The sequence below is a fragment of the Somniosus microcephalus genome, chromosome 19 (assembly GCF_052327205.1).
Source record: "Somniosus microcephalus isolate GS21.2 chromosome 19, FLI_Smic_1.0, whole genome shotgun sequence".
In the NCBI taxonomy this organism is placed as follows: Eukaryota; Metazoa; Chordata; class Chondrichthyes; order Squaliformes; family Somniosidae; genus Somniosus; species Somniosus microcephalus.
In genome coordinates, this window is record NC_141005.1 from 83,628,074 (window position 1) to 83,643,292 (window position 15,219).

Here is a 15,219-nt window from a genome sequence, read left to right on the forward strand (position 1 = left end):
ATGTGTGAGGGGAGAGGGGGTACAGGGGGCGATGTGTGTGAGGGGAGAGGGGTACAGGCGGCAATGGGACTGAGGGGAGAGGGGATACAGGGGGCGATGTGTGTGGAGAGAGGGGGTACAGGGGGCGATGTGTGTGAGGGGAGAGGAGGTACAGAGGGCGATGTGTGTGAGGGGAGAGGGGGTACAGGGGGCGATGTGTGTGAGGGGAGAGGGGGTACAGGGGGCGATGTGTGTGTGGAGAGAGGGGGTACAGGGGGCGATGTGTGAGGGGAGAGGGGGTACAGGGGGCGATGTGTGTGAGGGGAGAGGGTACAGGGGGCAATGGGACTGAGGGGAGAGGGGATACAGGGGGCGATGTGTGTGGAGAGAGGGGGTACAGGGGGCGATGTGTGTGAGGGGAGAGGGGGTACAGGGCGCGATGTGTGTGGGGAGAGGGGGTACAGGGGGCGATGTTTGTGAGGGGAGAGGGGGTACAGGGGGCGATGTGTGTGTGGGGAGAGGGGGTACAGGGGGCGATGTGTGTGAGGGGAGAGGGGGTACAGGGGGCGATGTGTGTGAGGGGAGAGGGGTACAGGGGGCGATGTGTGTGAGGGGAGAGGGGTTACGGGGGCGATGTGTGTGAGGGGAGAGGGGATACAGGGGGCGATGTGTGTGAGGGGAGAGGGGGTACAGGGGGCGATGTGTGTGAGGGGAGAGGGGGTACAGGGGGCGATGTGTGTGAGGGGAGAGGGGGTACAGGGGGCGATGTGTGTGAGGGGAGAGGGGGTACAGGGGGCGATGTGTGTGAGGGGAGAGGGGGTACAGGGGGCGATGTGTGTGAGGGGAGAGGGGGTACAGGGGACAATTGGTGTGATGGGAGAGGGGGTACAGGGGGCAATGGGATTGAAGTCTCTCAGAGGGAGGGCACGGATATGATGAACCGATTCTATGTTGACAGAGTTCTGCTGTGTCCCCAGGGTGTGATCTTCAGACAGACGCACCTGAAATATAATTACAGTTCCACTGCTTACGATTTGAGCCCTGAGACTATTGCTCGACTGCAGCACACAACAACCATCGCTTAAATTAACAAGAATCCTGCTTGTACAATGACTGCTCATTCCACACGCAAACCTCTTTCCCCATTACACTCGCTTGCTCAATTTCCAAAATTTTAAAACAGGAGCACATTTTATATTTTCTCAGCTTTAACCACTTTTGCTTCTCTGAATTTTCCTTGTGTCGTCAAGGTCAGGGTTAGAGTTAGTGTTACAATCGCCTTGTGCCGATAAGGTCAGCTCGGGTTAGGGTCAGAGTTAGTGTTACAATCGCCTTGTGCCGATAAGGTCAGCTCGGGTTAGGGTCAGAGTTAGTGTTACAATCACCTTGTGCCGATAAGGTCAGCTCGGGTTAGGGTCAGAGTTAGTGTTACAATCGCCTTGTGCCGATAGGGTCAGCTCGGGTTAGGGTCAGAGTTAGTGTTGCAATCGCCTTGTGCCGATAGGGTCAGTTCGGGTTAGGGTCAGAGTTAGTGTTACAATCGCCTTGTGCTGATCGGGTCAGCTCGGGTTAGAGTTAGGGTCAGTTCGGGTTAAGGTTAGGGTCAGTTCGGGTTAGGGTTAGAGTTAGTTAGGATTAGAGTTAGGGTCAGTTCGGGTTAGGGTTAGGGTGGTTATGGTTAGGGTAAGGTGGTTAGTGTTTGGGTTAAGGTTAAGGTTAGGGTTAGGGTGGTACTGACTGAACTCTAATCCGTGATCCCAGCAAATATCAACAGCCATTTTCTCCAGGTCATTAAACAGTCAGAAGTTTATAAGAATGACCCAAAAAACTCACTTTATTCCTTTTGCAATTTTTAGGAACAAGTTCAGCTGTAATTTAACGGAGACATTCAAGGGGATTCCAGACAACTGAAAGAGAAAAAAAACAAATCACCTTTAAAACATTTTGGCGTAAAAATTCATTGTAGCCACTTTTGGGGCGGTAAAGTCGGGCGGCCGCTAAAGTTTGCGCCCGCCGCCAAATCGAGGCCACTTCTCCGATATTCATTAGCTTCGCCCTAAGAGTTTGCTCGAGCGCTAAAACTGGCGCTGGACGCCTCTCTTTAGGCGCTAAGCCGGAGGTGCTGAGCGAGAGCGCCGAGGCCAGGCGCAGCGCAGGTGCGGCCATCTCGTGATGGACAGCAGACACCCTGGCGCCGGCCAGCTCTTAAGGGGTCGACTTGGCCTGCTGCCACGCCCTGGATAGTGGAGCCCTCCAGCTAGGCCTGAACACTGCTGCTGGACCCAAATAGCGCCTGAAGCCATGCAGAAGGCCCGTGAACGAGCGCAGCGCTTCTCAGAGCGTGATCTGAGTGTGCTGGTTGGTGGTGTGGAGAAGAGGCGCCATATTTTGTACCCGGACAATGGCAGGAAGGTGCCGGTCCGCGTCTACCAGAGAGCCTGGAGGCATGTCGCCAGCAAGCTGTCAGCAAACAGCGAGGTCCCCAGGACCGGTGTCCAATGCCGTAAAAAGTTTAATGACCTCACTCGGATTGTCAGGGTGAGTACCCTTTCCAGTGATCTCCTCATCCTTGCATGTGCACCTCACATTATGGGCAAAGGGACCTGAAAGCCCTAATGGCCAGCCCTCATCCAGCAGCTATGGGACAGGCATGAACATCAATTGCACATTCTGCACTTAACACACTGGCCAGGCTATTCCACCATGGGAGGCAGTGCACACAAGATCAGGGCTACACACTGTACTTAGAGGCCGTCCTTTCTCTTGCAGGCCAAGCTGGCCAATAACAAGAAGAGCCGGACTGCGACCGGGGGAGGCCAACCCCAGATCCAGCCGCTCACCGAGCTGCAACATTGCGTGGAGCGCATCATGGGTGGCCGGGTGATTGGCCCCGTTGCATGTGGAGATGCCGACCCTGTTCTGGGCACCAATGGTAAGGACATCACCTTTTGGACCTCTCTCGTCCCACTTGCGCATCAGATCTACATCCTTTGCCACTGTCCGACCAATTCGCTGAATGCCACCACTCATGCATCCCTCGCTGACGCCCTCTCCTCACTCTAAAGCTACTCTTGTGCCTTCCTGCTTTCAGATGGTGAGGAGGAGGTCCCTGAACTTGCCAGTGACAGCCCCTCAGAAGAGGAGGAGGAGGAGGAGCAAGAGGAAGGCGGCCCATCAGGGGAACCCTCAGCCGCGGCAACCCATGCGAATGTAGGGGACACGTCTTCCCTGGAGGGGAGCATGGCGGAAGTGTCGGAGGGGAGGGGAGCTCATGGGACCTGCGGCCTGCAGAAACGCGGGAAGGGGGTGGAAGCTCGGCGGCCTTCTCCCCAGAGGGGGGGAAGGGTCGGAGGGGAGTCCAATTGCTGGGCCCAGCGGCGTCCAGCAATGCAGGAAGGGTCGGCCAGCTCGGCCGCCTTCTCCCCAGAGGGAGAGTCCGGCCTCCAGTCCGGAGATGGTCTTCGCCGAGGAGATGGAACACCTCGAGGACTTGTCCGCGGACTCGGTGCGCCGGCACACGGAGCTCATGGGTGTAGTGGCACGGTTGCCTGAGGCCATCGAGTCCCTCTCTCAGAGTGTGACCGACGTCGGGGCCTCATAGGCCATCAGTTTGGCAGAATTCGGGGCAGAGCAGGCAGCGAGTTGGGCGGCATTCGGGGCAGCTCAGGCAGCGAGTGGGCAGCTGATCAGTGGTGCCGTGCAGTCACTGGGTGCTCTGATGAGGTCACTGAACATGTCAACACGGGCACTCACTGCTGCCACACTCGCTGTGTCAGCCAGGCATCGCCAGGGCACCCGGCGCGCTGCAGCAGCACAGCGGTCTGCCCCTCGGCAGATTGCTGCGCATGCTGCAGTGCTGGCCCGGGCGAGTGCCAGTGTCTCAGGTGACCAGCGAGCACCTGCCATCCGCCAGCTTGCCCCCATTCCTCCAGCCGCCACTGCCACTCCCCCAGTGGAGCTGGTAGGAGCTGCTGCAGCGACTGATGCTGGCCAGCTACATCTGCAGCATTCAACAGCCGCCCGCTCGACGGCCAGACCTCGACTAGGCCGACCCCCAAGGGCATCTGCCGTCATGACATGTGCCCCTCAGGAGCCTGCCCCCAGCCTTGCAGCAGCCAATGGCCTTACTTTGAGGAGGAGCAGCAGGGCGGGCAGGGGCCACACAAAGATGGCCAAGGCATCGCCCTAGCGGACCAAAAAATCAAATGTGTGGCCAGTTGTGTTTGTTTTTTGAGGCCGAGAATTGGATGTTTGTTTTTTGAAGGCCGAGAATTGGATGTTTGTTTTTTGAAGGCCGAGGATGTGATGTTTGTTTTTTACGAAGGCCGAGGATGACGGCCATTTTAGTTGCACTGTTTTGTTAATCCTCTCCAGGTTGTGGGAGCGAGTAATGTGTTTGAGTGTTTTTTGGGGGTTTCGTCTGTTTTTGGTTTTCATGTGGGAAGGGCCCTGAGTTTGTACAATAAAACATTTTGGCCTAGAAATTCGGTTGGGTTAGCGCCCAATTAGGGGCGGTATCGCTGCGCCCGAAATTGTGATGGGCCCTAACATCGGCGTTACCCGGTAGCGCTGCGCCGGCACTGCAGTGGTAATCCGGCCCGATGGCCAAATTCAGTTGCGGCCGCCTCGCCCGTGGCAGCCGCAAACAACGATTGTGGAACGGGATGTTGCAGCACCGTAAGGCCGGCGCATAAAGGTGGAGCGGCGGCCGGCCGCTTTCCCGGCGGCCGCCTGCCCGCACCTCCCCCCCGGACTCCTGCACCACCCCCACGCGGCACTGATGTGTGTGTCCCGCGAGCCCGGCACTTCTCCGAGGTGCCGGGCTCATTTGTCGGGGGAATCCATCGGTCAGCTGTCGGCTGCATGCAGCTCCTCCTTAAGCGAAGGAGGAGGCCTGCAGTACCCCAGCCTGCCGCAGCACCGCATCGGGTGCCGCAGCGGGGGATTAGCGCCTGAAACCTGCATTCAACGCCCATAGCGAGGCGCTAAAACCCTCCATTAGCGCCCGCCGCCGTCTGGGCCCGGGGCAACTGAATTTTAGGCGGGCGCAGCGGCAATTATGGCGGGTGCAAAATTTCGGGCGCTAAAGCCCTGGCGGACTCAAACCGAATTTCTAGGCCTTTATTTATTAACATTGTCCATGTTTGATCTTTGAAGTGTTTGTTGCCTTAACCGGCTGAGGGCTTGCGGAGCGGCTGCAATCATGTTCTTTCATTGGCACAAGCCATTCCCTGACAGGGGGCCTAGAAGTGACGTTCAATAAGCCGCCGACGGGCGGCCCTTGGACCTTGTGCCTCCCTCCTGGGCTGGTACTCCTCGTCCTCCTCCTCATGCTCCTCCTGCTCCTCCTCCTGAGGTGGTGGTCCAACGTGAGGTGGCAGTGCCTGAGTCCTGCGGATAGCCAGGTTGTGCAGCATGCAGCAAATGACGACGAATTGGGAGACTCGCTCCTGCGAATACTGGAGGGCTCCCCCGGAGCGATCGAGACAGCGGAACCGTTGCTTGAGGACGCCGATTGTTTGTTCTATGATGTTCCTCGTCGCTTGATGGCTCTCGTTGTATGCCTCTTCAGCAGGGGTCGTGGGCGCGCGGAGCAGGGTCATGAGCCAGGTACACAAAGGATAGCCTTTGTCCCCAATAAGCCATCCTCTTGGGGGAGGCTGTGCCTGGAACATGTCAGCCACAGTTGTCTGTCGCAGGATAAAGGCATCGTGGCTGCTGCCTGGAAAGCGGGCATTGACAGCTAGGATGTGCTGCTTGTGGTCACACACCAGCTGTACATTGAGGGAATGGTAGCCCTTCCGGTTGCGGTAATCCTCGGCATGCTCCAGAGGTGCCCGCAAAGCCACATGCGTGCAGTCAATGGCGCCCTGCACCATGGGGAAGCCCGCTATTCTTGCAAATCCCACTGCACGCTGCTGCTGCTTGTCCAGGGTCATGGGGAAGGAGATGAATTGATGTCTCCTTCTGAAAAGGGCTTCGGTCACCTGGCGGATGCAATGCACGGCGAACTGGGAGATGTTAGCGATGTCCCCAGCAGCGGATTGGAAGGAGCCGGTGGCATAGAAGTTGAGAGCCACCATCACCTTCACTGCCACCGACAGAGACGTCCTGCGCATCAGCTGTGGCTGCAGATCTCTGTGAAGCAGCTGGCAGATGTCTGCAACCACCTCCCTTCTGAATCGCAGCCTCCTAACACACATCACGGCAGACATGGTCAGATAGGAGGACTGCTGGCGGTATACCCTGGGTGGGTAAGGCCTCAGTTGGCGACGCCTGTTGCCCCCTCTGCGTCTAGCCAGGGCTGCCACTCTCTCACGGCGTCTGTAAGCCCTTCTGGCATAAGGCTGAAAGTCAGCGTTGGCACCCAATGCAGCCCCCATTATATGCTGGCAAACACTGAGCTCTCAATGAAGGCAAAGATAATTGCTAAGCTCTGGCCTGAGCCAAAAATACCTGTCCTAGTGTTGGTCCAAACCAGTAAGCTCTCCTCCTTGGTCTCTCTCCAAAAAACCGTTGCACAAGAGTGAATGCTGCAAAATGGCTGGCCTTTATAGTGCAGGGTAAGTGCCCTTTAATTAGCGCTCCCCGCGGCCCGCCTTGGCTGTGTACCGTTCCACTTCACAGTCGTTAGGGCCGCCCGGCGCACAATGGCCCGGCACGAGTGAAGTTCCGGTTCGGGGCGCACAAAGGGCGTTGCACTAGTAAATGACGTCATGATCTGCACGCGCAGCAGGGCGCACGCTAAGACTTTGCGCCGGCGCTAAATGCGTACTGAAGTTGGGGCGAGGCGCAGATCGCGCTGCGCCCGGGTGCTAAGCGCCTAGCGCTCGAGATCTACTCCTCCTAAGGCGCTAACGGCTGGTGCGCCCAACTGAATTTCTAGGCCTTTGTTTGCCATGTCCAATGGTTTACCAAGCTCAGTAACTGATCACGTTAAACAGCACCATCCTCTCCTTACACTTCATCAGTTCATCCTGCACTCGGTTGGCTCATTTAACAGTCAATTCGATCACTTAGTTGGACATAACTTTCACCCTCCCTTTTTCATATAAATCTGTGCCCCAGGACAAGCTGCTCAATGAAACTCGGACTTTAGCAGATGGAGCAATCCCAAATTTACTGTGCATCTTTCAAAATGTAGAGAGTTCCATTGATGAGCACAATTCATACTCCCGACACAAGACTTGCACTCACACCGTGCAATGTGACAGTGCTCACACTCGCTACTCACACTCCGATAGAGTTCACACTCAGTGGGGGGTATTGGAGCGGGTTAGTGGGGGGGAATTGGGAAGGGTCTGTGGGGGGAATCGGAGGGGGTCAGTGGGGGGGGTGCAAATTGGGAAGGGTCTGTGGGGGGGAGTGGAGAGGGTCGGAGGGGGCGTGAATTGGGAAGGGTCTGTGAGGGGAATCGGAGGGTGTCAGGGGGGGTGAATTGGGAGGGGTCTGTGGGGGGAATCGGAGGGGGTCAGTGGGGGGGTGAATTGGGAGGGGTCTGTGGGGGGAATCGGAGGGGGTCGGGGGGGTGAATTGGGAGGGGTCTGTGGGGGGAATCGGAGGGGGTCAGTGGGGGGTGTGAATTGGGAGGGGTCTGTGGGGGGAATCGGAGGGGATCAGTGGGGGGGTGCGAATTGGGAAGGGTCTGTGTGGGGGAGTGGGGAGGGTCTGTGTGGGGGAGTGGGGAGTGTTTGTGTGGGGGAGTGGGGAGGGTCAGTGGGGGGGTGAATTGGGAAGGGTCTGTGTGGGGGAGTGGGGAGGGTCAGTGGGGGGGTGAATTGGGAGGGGTCTGTGGGGGGGAGTGGGGAGGGTCAGTGGGGGGAATCGGAGGGGGTCAGTGGGGGGGTGCGAATTGGGAAGGGTCTGTGGGGGGGAGTGGGGAGGGTCAGTGGGGGGGTGAATTGGGAGGGGTCTGTGGGGGGAATTGGAGGGGGCCTGTGGGGGGTGAATTGGGAAGGGTCTGTGTGGGGGAGTGGGGAGGGTCTGTGTGGGGGAGTGGGGAGGGTCTGTGGGGGGGGAGTGGGGAGGGTCAGTGGGGGGCAGTGTGGAGGGTTAGTGGGGGGGGTCAGTGGGGGAGTGGGGAGGGTCTGTGTGGGGGAGTGGGGAGGGTCTGTGTGGGGGAGTGGGGAGGGTCAGTGGGGGGGAGTGGGAAGGGTCTGTGTGGGGGAGTGGGGAGGGTCAGTGGGGGGAGTGGGAAGGGTCAGTGGGGGGGAGTGGGGAGGGACAGTGGGGGAGTGGGGAGGGTCTGTGTGGGGGAGTGGGGAGGGTCTGTAGGGGGGAGTGGGGAGGGTCAGTGGGGGGGAGTGGGGAGGGTCAGTGGGGGGGGAGTGGGGAGGGTCAGTGGGGGGGAGTGGGGAGGGTCAGTGGGGGGGAGTGGGGAGGGTCAGTGGGGAAAATGCTAGCCAAGGCACTGTAGAGCAGGAGGCAGTGCAAGGGAGCGGGGAGGAATGTAATAGAAAGGTTGTAATTTGAGGGGATTTGATCATTAGTGGGATAGAGGGTACCTCCTGCAGTGGTGCTCGAGAGTCCAGGAGGGTGTGTTGCCTACCCAGTGCCAGGGTGAGGGATAACTCAAAGCAGCTGGAAAGGAACGTGGAAAGGGAATGGGAAGAATGAATTGCCATGATCCTTGTCGCAATGGGGAGTGTCCCTGCTAAGGAAGTATCAGGAGGTTGGCACTAAATTAAAAACCAGGACCTGTTAATGGGAAATGAACCGGAGCAGATAAGAGAAGTGAGTGTGGGGGTGCATCAAGGCAGTTGTGATCACAACATAATGACTGAGAGAGATAAATAATACAAAGACCAAAGCAATAGATTGGAAAAAAGCTAACTACTCCATTAATTTCAGCCAAACCCCTTATCTTGCTGAACTTTGCCTGATTTATGTCTAGCACCCTGATTTTTGACTCTTCCTTACCCTTTCTGTTCTTATATTGAACCTAACTAGTTATGGTCACTATTGATTTACTCTCACATCAGCTAGTTGCAATGCTCCATCTCCATGGGCGCACAGATTGCAGTTTTAGTGGCAGCAGGGAAAATAATAGATAGCACCCTGCACACTAGTTTCCAGATTATGGAGGCTGTGATGAAGGTTCCTGTTGTTCAGGGCTTTTAGGATCTGAAAGTTACCAATAGACCAGTCATCCTGCTGATCAGTGGGGCCACAGATCCAGAGCCAAGTCAAATGCTGGAGTCAACCTACCAGAGATGGCTGTCTCTCAGGACAACAACAAATACCACGGGCAGGATTTTCATTGGGCCATGGAGGTGGGATTGGAGGCGTGTGGGGGGGTTAAAATCTCAAAATCGGGTGGCACGAACCCATCACGCCCCCCAACCCGCCTCCAAGCCAGTTTCAAAGGAGGCGGATACCCAACCTGTGCTGGGAGCCGCCTCCCCGAGACGGGAAGGTGATTAGTGCCAATTAACCGCCTGTTAACAGGCAGTTTTTAGCCGAATCCCTATTTTTATTGCTGAAGTGTGGGATTCCCGATGGCTCCAAACCACGCGAGGCCGACCGTCGGGCTGAAGGGTTCGAGATGTCCGGTGTTCAGGTGAGTGGTGTGTGCATGAGTGCAAAGGTAAGTGTGTTTGGTGTGTGTAAAGTGTTTAAAGAAGTTTTACTTACCTTTACAGCCTTCCTTCCTTCAGGTCTCGGGAGTCCCTCATCTCACCGGCACAGAAAGCAGAATGGCCGCGAGCTGTCAAAAGTTGCAGCATTCTGCTTTCTGTTCTGGAGAGATCTCTAAATCAGCCTGAGAGGAAGGAATTAACTTAGAGTACAGATTGTCAGTGTTTGACAGCTTCAAAGAGCTGTCAAACACTGATATTTCATCTGTCAAAAGCTCTTGACAGATGAAATGTCAATCTGTGACGTCACCTGTCGCCGGGTGGCCCATAATTGGCCTGCTGAGCCCACTGGGCGGGCTCAACAAGGTCAATCAAGTGAAAATCGCATGGGTTGGCCACAACTCGATGGAGGCGGGACTACAACCCAAAAAGTGGGAGACCCGCCTCCATCACGCCTCCAGTATCAAAATCCAACCCGTGGTCTCTGGCCTTCCAGCTCAGAACATCACCCCAGTGGAATGTAGGAGGCGTCACCAGACTGTCCAAGCATCAGCTCTAGAGATGCAGTCTTCTGTGGCTCCCTTCCAGGAGCACGTTGCCATGAAAAAGTCACCTCAATCCCATGACCCTTCTGTAGCAAGCAGTCAGCTGTGGCTCCTTAGTATTGACCTGGTGATGGGTGTAGCGGGGACATAAAATCAGAATCTGCAGATGATACAAAAATAGAGCGAGTGGGTAATGGAGAAGAGGACTATAAGTCTTATCAAGAGGACATCGCTAGACCAATAGTTTGGGCAGATAGGTGTCAGATGAAATTTAATGCAGAGAAATGTAAGGTGATAATTTTGAGATGAGACTAAGGAGAGGAAATACAGCATATGCTAAATGATAAAGTTTAAAAGGAATACAGCAACAGAGATATTTAGGGGTTCAGATCAGTAAATCTTAAAAGCTATAAAAAAAAGCAAATGGTGGTTCCGAGGTTTTATAAATAAGGGCATCAAGAACAAAAGTGGAAGCTAATGTTAAATCAAATCATTGGTTCGGCCGCAGTTAGAATATTAAGTCCAGTTCTGTGCACCTTGCTTTAAAAAGGAAGTGAAGGTCATGGAGCGGGTTGTGAATATTCACCAAGATGATTCCAGGGATGAGAGGCTTTAGTTACGAGGAAATACTAGGGAAACTGAGGAACTATATTGCATTGGAACAGATAAGGATAAAAGATCTAACAGAGGTGTTCAAAATTAATTATTCCTTGCTGGGACTACAATAACTGCTCCGTGATGGGACCACAATAACTGCTCCGTGATGGGACCACATTAACTGCTCCATGCTGGGACCACATTAACTGCCCTGTGCTGGGTCCACATTATTTGCTCCGTGCTGGGACCACACTATCTGCTCCGTGCTGGGACCACATCAACTCCTCCATCACCATCCCCGAGTATGTCCGGTCCCACCAGCAGGATAGACCTACCAGGGGTGGCGGCACAGTGGTATACAGTCGGGAAGGAAACATAGAAGATAGGAGCAGGAGTAGGCCATTCGGCCCCTCGAGCCTGTTCCGCCATTTAATGAGATCATGGCTGATCATCCGAATTCAGTACCCTGTCCCTGCCTTCTCTCCATATCCCTTGATCCCTTTAGCCTTAAGAAGTATATCTAACTCATTCTTGAATATATTTAATGAATTGGCCTCAACTGCCTTCTGTGGTAGAGAATTCCACAGGTTCACCACTCTCTGGGTGAAGAAATTCCTCCTCATCTCTGTCCAAAATGGCTTACCACTTATCCTTAGACTGTGACACCTGGTTCTGGACTCCTCCGCCATTGGGAACATCCTTCCTGCATCTAGTCTGTCTAGTCCTGTTAGAATTTTATAAGTTTCAATGAGATCCTCTCTCATTCTTCTAAACTCTAGCGAATACAAGCCCAATCGACCCAATCTCTCTTCATATGTCATTCCTGCCATCTCAGGTATCAGTCTGGTGAATCTTCGCTGCACTCCCTCCATGGCAAGGAGTGGCCCTTGGAGTCCTCAACATTGACTCTGGACCCCATGAAGTCTCATGGCTTCTGGTCAAGCATGGGCAAGGAAACCTCCTGCTGATTACCACTTACCACCTTCCCTCAGCTGATGAATCAGTACTCCTCCATGTTGAACACCCCTTGGAAGAAACACCGAGAATAGCAAGGGAACAGAAGGTACTCTGGGTGGGGGACTTCAATGTCCATCACCATGAGTGGCTTGGTAGCACTACTGACTGAGCTGGCTGAGTCCTGAAGGACATAGCTGCCAGTCTGGGCCAGTGACAGATAGAGTCATAGAGTTTTACAGCACAGAAAGAGGACCTTCGGCCCATCGTGTCTGCGCCGCTCATCCATCCCTGTCCAGTCTAATCCCATTTTCCAGCATTTGGTCCATAGCCTTGTATGCAATGGCATTTCAAGTGCTCATCCAAATGCTTCTTGAATGTTGTGAGGGTTCCTGCCTCTACCACCCTTTCAGGCATTGAGTTCCACATTCCAACCACCCTCTGGGTGAAAAAGTTCCTCCTCAAATCCCCTCTAAATCTCCTGCCCCTTACCCTGAATCTATGCCCCCTTGTTATTGACCCCCCTACTAAGGGGAAAAGTTCCTCTTTATCTACCCTATCTATGCCCCTCATCATTTTGTACACCTCAATCAGGTCCCCCCTCAGCCTTCTTTGCTCCAAGGAAAACAACCCCAGCCTGTCCAGCCTCTCTTCATAGCTGAGGCGCTCCATCCCAGGTAACATCCTGGTGAATCTTCTCTGCACCCTCTCCAAAGCAATCACATCCTTCCTATAGTGAGGCGACCAGAACTGCACACAGTACTCCAGCTGTGGCCTCACCAGCGTTTTGTACAGCTCCATCATAACCTCCCTGCTCTTATATTCTATGCCTCGGCTAATGAAGGCAAGTATCCCATATGCCTTTTTAACCACCTTATCTACCTGTTCCGCTGCCTTCAGGGATCTATGAACATGTACACCAAGGTCCCTCTGACCCTCTGTACTTCCTAGGGTCCTACCACCCATTGTGTATTCCCTTGCCTTATTTGTCTGTCCAAAATGCATCACCTCACACTTTTCAGGGTTAAATTCCATTTGCCACTTTCCCGCCCATCTGACCAACCCGTTTACATCGTCCTGTAGCCTGAGGCTTTCCTGCTCACAATTTACCACCCCACCAATTTTCGTGTCATCTGCGAACTTACTTATCACACCTTTTACATTCTCATCCAAATCATTTACGTAGATCACAAACAACAAGGGACGCAGCACCGATCCCTGAGGTACCCCACTGGACACAGGCTTCCAGTCACAAAAGCAACCTTCGACCATCACCCTCTGCCTCCTGCCACTCAGCCAGTTTAGGATCCAACGCGCCAAGGCACCCTGGATCCCATGGGCTCTTACCTTCTTGACCAGTCTCCTATGCGGGACTTTGTCAAAAGCTTTACTGAAGTCCATGTAAACCACATCCACAGCATTTCCCTCATCCACCCCCCTAGTCACCCCCTCGAAAAATTCAATCAGATTTGTCAGACATGATTTACCCTTGACAAAGCCATGCTGACTATCCCCGATTAATCCTTGCCTCTCCAAGTGGAGACTAATTTTGTCCCTCAGAAATTTTTCCAATAATTTCCCTACCACAGATGTTAGGCTCACTGGCCTGTAATTCCCTGGTTTATCCCTGCTACCCTTCTTGAATAATGGTACTACGTTAGCTGTTCTCCAGTCCTCTGGTACATCCCCTGTGGCCAGAGAGGTTCTGAAAATTTGTGTCAGAGCCCCTGCAATCTCCTCCTTTGCCTCCCACAGCAGCCTGGGATACATCTCGTCCGGGCCTGGGGATTTATCCACTTTTTGGCCTGCTAAAACCGCTCGCACCTCCTCCCTCTCGATGCTAATATGTTCAAGTATGTCACAGCCCCCTTGCCCGATTTCTATGTCTGCATCGTCTTTCTCCATAGTGAACACAGATGCAAAAAATTCATTTAAAACCCCGCCTACATCATCTGGCTCTACACACAGATTGCCACTTTGGTCCCTAATGGGCCCTACCCTTTCCCTGGTTATCCTCTTGCCCTTAATATACTTATAAAACATCTTAGGATTTTCCTTTATTTTGCTCGCCAGTGTTATTTCATGGCCCCTCCTCGCCCTCCTAATTTCTTTTTAAGTATGCCCCTGCATTTTTTATACTCCTCTAGGGCTTCTTCCGTCTTTAGTCTTTTGTAACTGCCAAAAGCCCCCCTTTTATTTCTAATGCATTTTTATATATCCCTTGTCATCCAAGGTTCCCTTTGCTTGTTGGTCCCACCCTTGACCTTTACAGGAACATGTTGGCGTTGTACTCTCTCTATTTCCCTTCTGAAAGTCTCCCACTGTTTTGATGCGGATTTTCCTATAAGTAGCTGCTCCCAGTCCAATTTGGCCAGATCCTGCCTTATGATATTAAAATCGGCCTTCCCCCAATTTAGAACCCTTATTTCCGGGCCGTATTTGTCTTTTTCCATGACCATCTTAAATCTCACCGAATTGTGGTCACTGTCGCCAAAATGCTCTCCTACTGACACTTCCACCACTTGCCCGGCTACATTCCCCAGAATTAGGTCCAGTACCGCCCCCTCTCTTGTAGGACTTTCTACATGTTGGCTCAAAAAGCTCTCCTGGATGCACTTTAAGAATTCTGCACCCTCTAAGCCTTTCACACTCTGACTATCCCAGTTTATATTGGGGAAGTTGAAATCCCCCACTATTATTACCCTATTATTTTCGCACTTTTCTGAGATTTGCCTACACATCTGTTCCTCTATCTCCCCCTGACTGTTTGGGGGCCTATAGTACACTCCCAGCAAAGTGCTTGCCCCCTTTTTGTTTTTAAGTTCTACCCATATGGCCTCATTAGAGGAACCCGCTAATATATCATCCCTCCTTACAGCAGTAATTGACTCCTTAATTAATATTGCAACACCCCCTCCCCTTTTACACCCCCCTCTGTCTCGCCTGAAGATTCTATACCCCGGAATATTGAGCTGCCAGTCCTGACCCTCCCTCAACCATGTCTCCGTGATAGCAACAATATCGTACTCCCATGTGTTCAACAACAACTTCAGTTCATCCACCTTATTTGCAAGACTCCTTGCATTAAAATAAATGCCTTCCAGCCCTGCCATATTCTCTTTTGCCTTCACATATTTGCTTTGCCTTCCCAGCTGACTTGTTTTTCCCTCTGTATTTGGCTGTAAATCACCCCCTACTATAGCTCCACTCTGTACCCTATCCCCCTGCCAAGTTAGCGAGCAAAATAAAGGAAAATCCTAAGATGTTTTATAAGTATATTAAGGGCAAGGGGATAACCAGGGAAAGGGTAGGGCCCATTAGGGACCAAAGTGGCAATCTGTGTTTAGAGCCAGAGGATGTAGGCGGTGTTTTAAATGAAATTTTTGCATCTGTGTTCACTATGGAGAAAGACGATGCAGACATAGAAATCGGGCAAGGGGACTGTGACATACTTGAACATATTAGCATCGAGAGGGAGGAGGTGCCAGCGGTTTTAGCAGGCCAAAAAGTGGATAAATCACCAGGCCCGGACGAGATGTATCCCAGGCTGCTGTGGGAGGCAAAGGAGG

General features: G+C 53.4%; 1 pseudogene across 1 annotated transcript in view; it reads right to left on the reverse strand.

Moving 5' to 3' along the window:
* Positions 1-1,828: 1,828 nt before the first annotated feature.
* LOC147104966 (scavenger receptor class B member 1-like) overlaps positions 1,829-15,219 on the reverse strand; it is a 56,731-nt pseudogene continuing 43,340 nt past the window's right edge. The window contains exon 8 of the transcript XR_015072383.1: positions 1,829-1,886. The product of XR_015072383.1 is annotated as a scavenger receptor class B member 1-like (transcript). The remainder of the gene's footprint in view (positions 1,887-15,219) is intronic.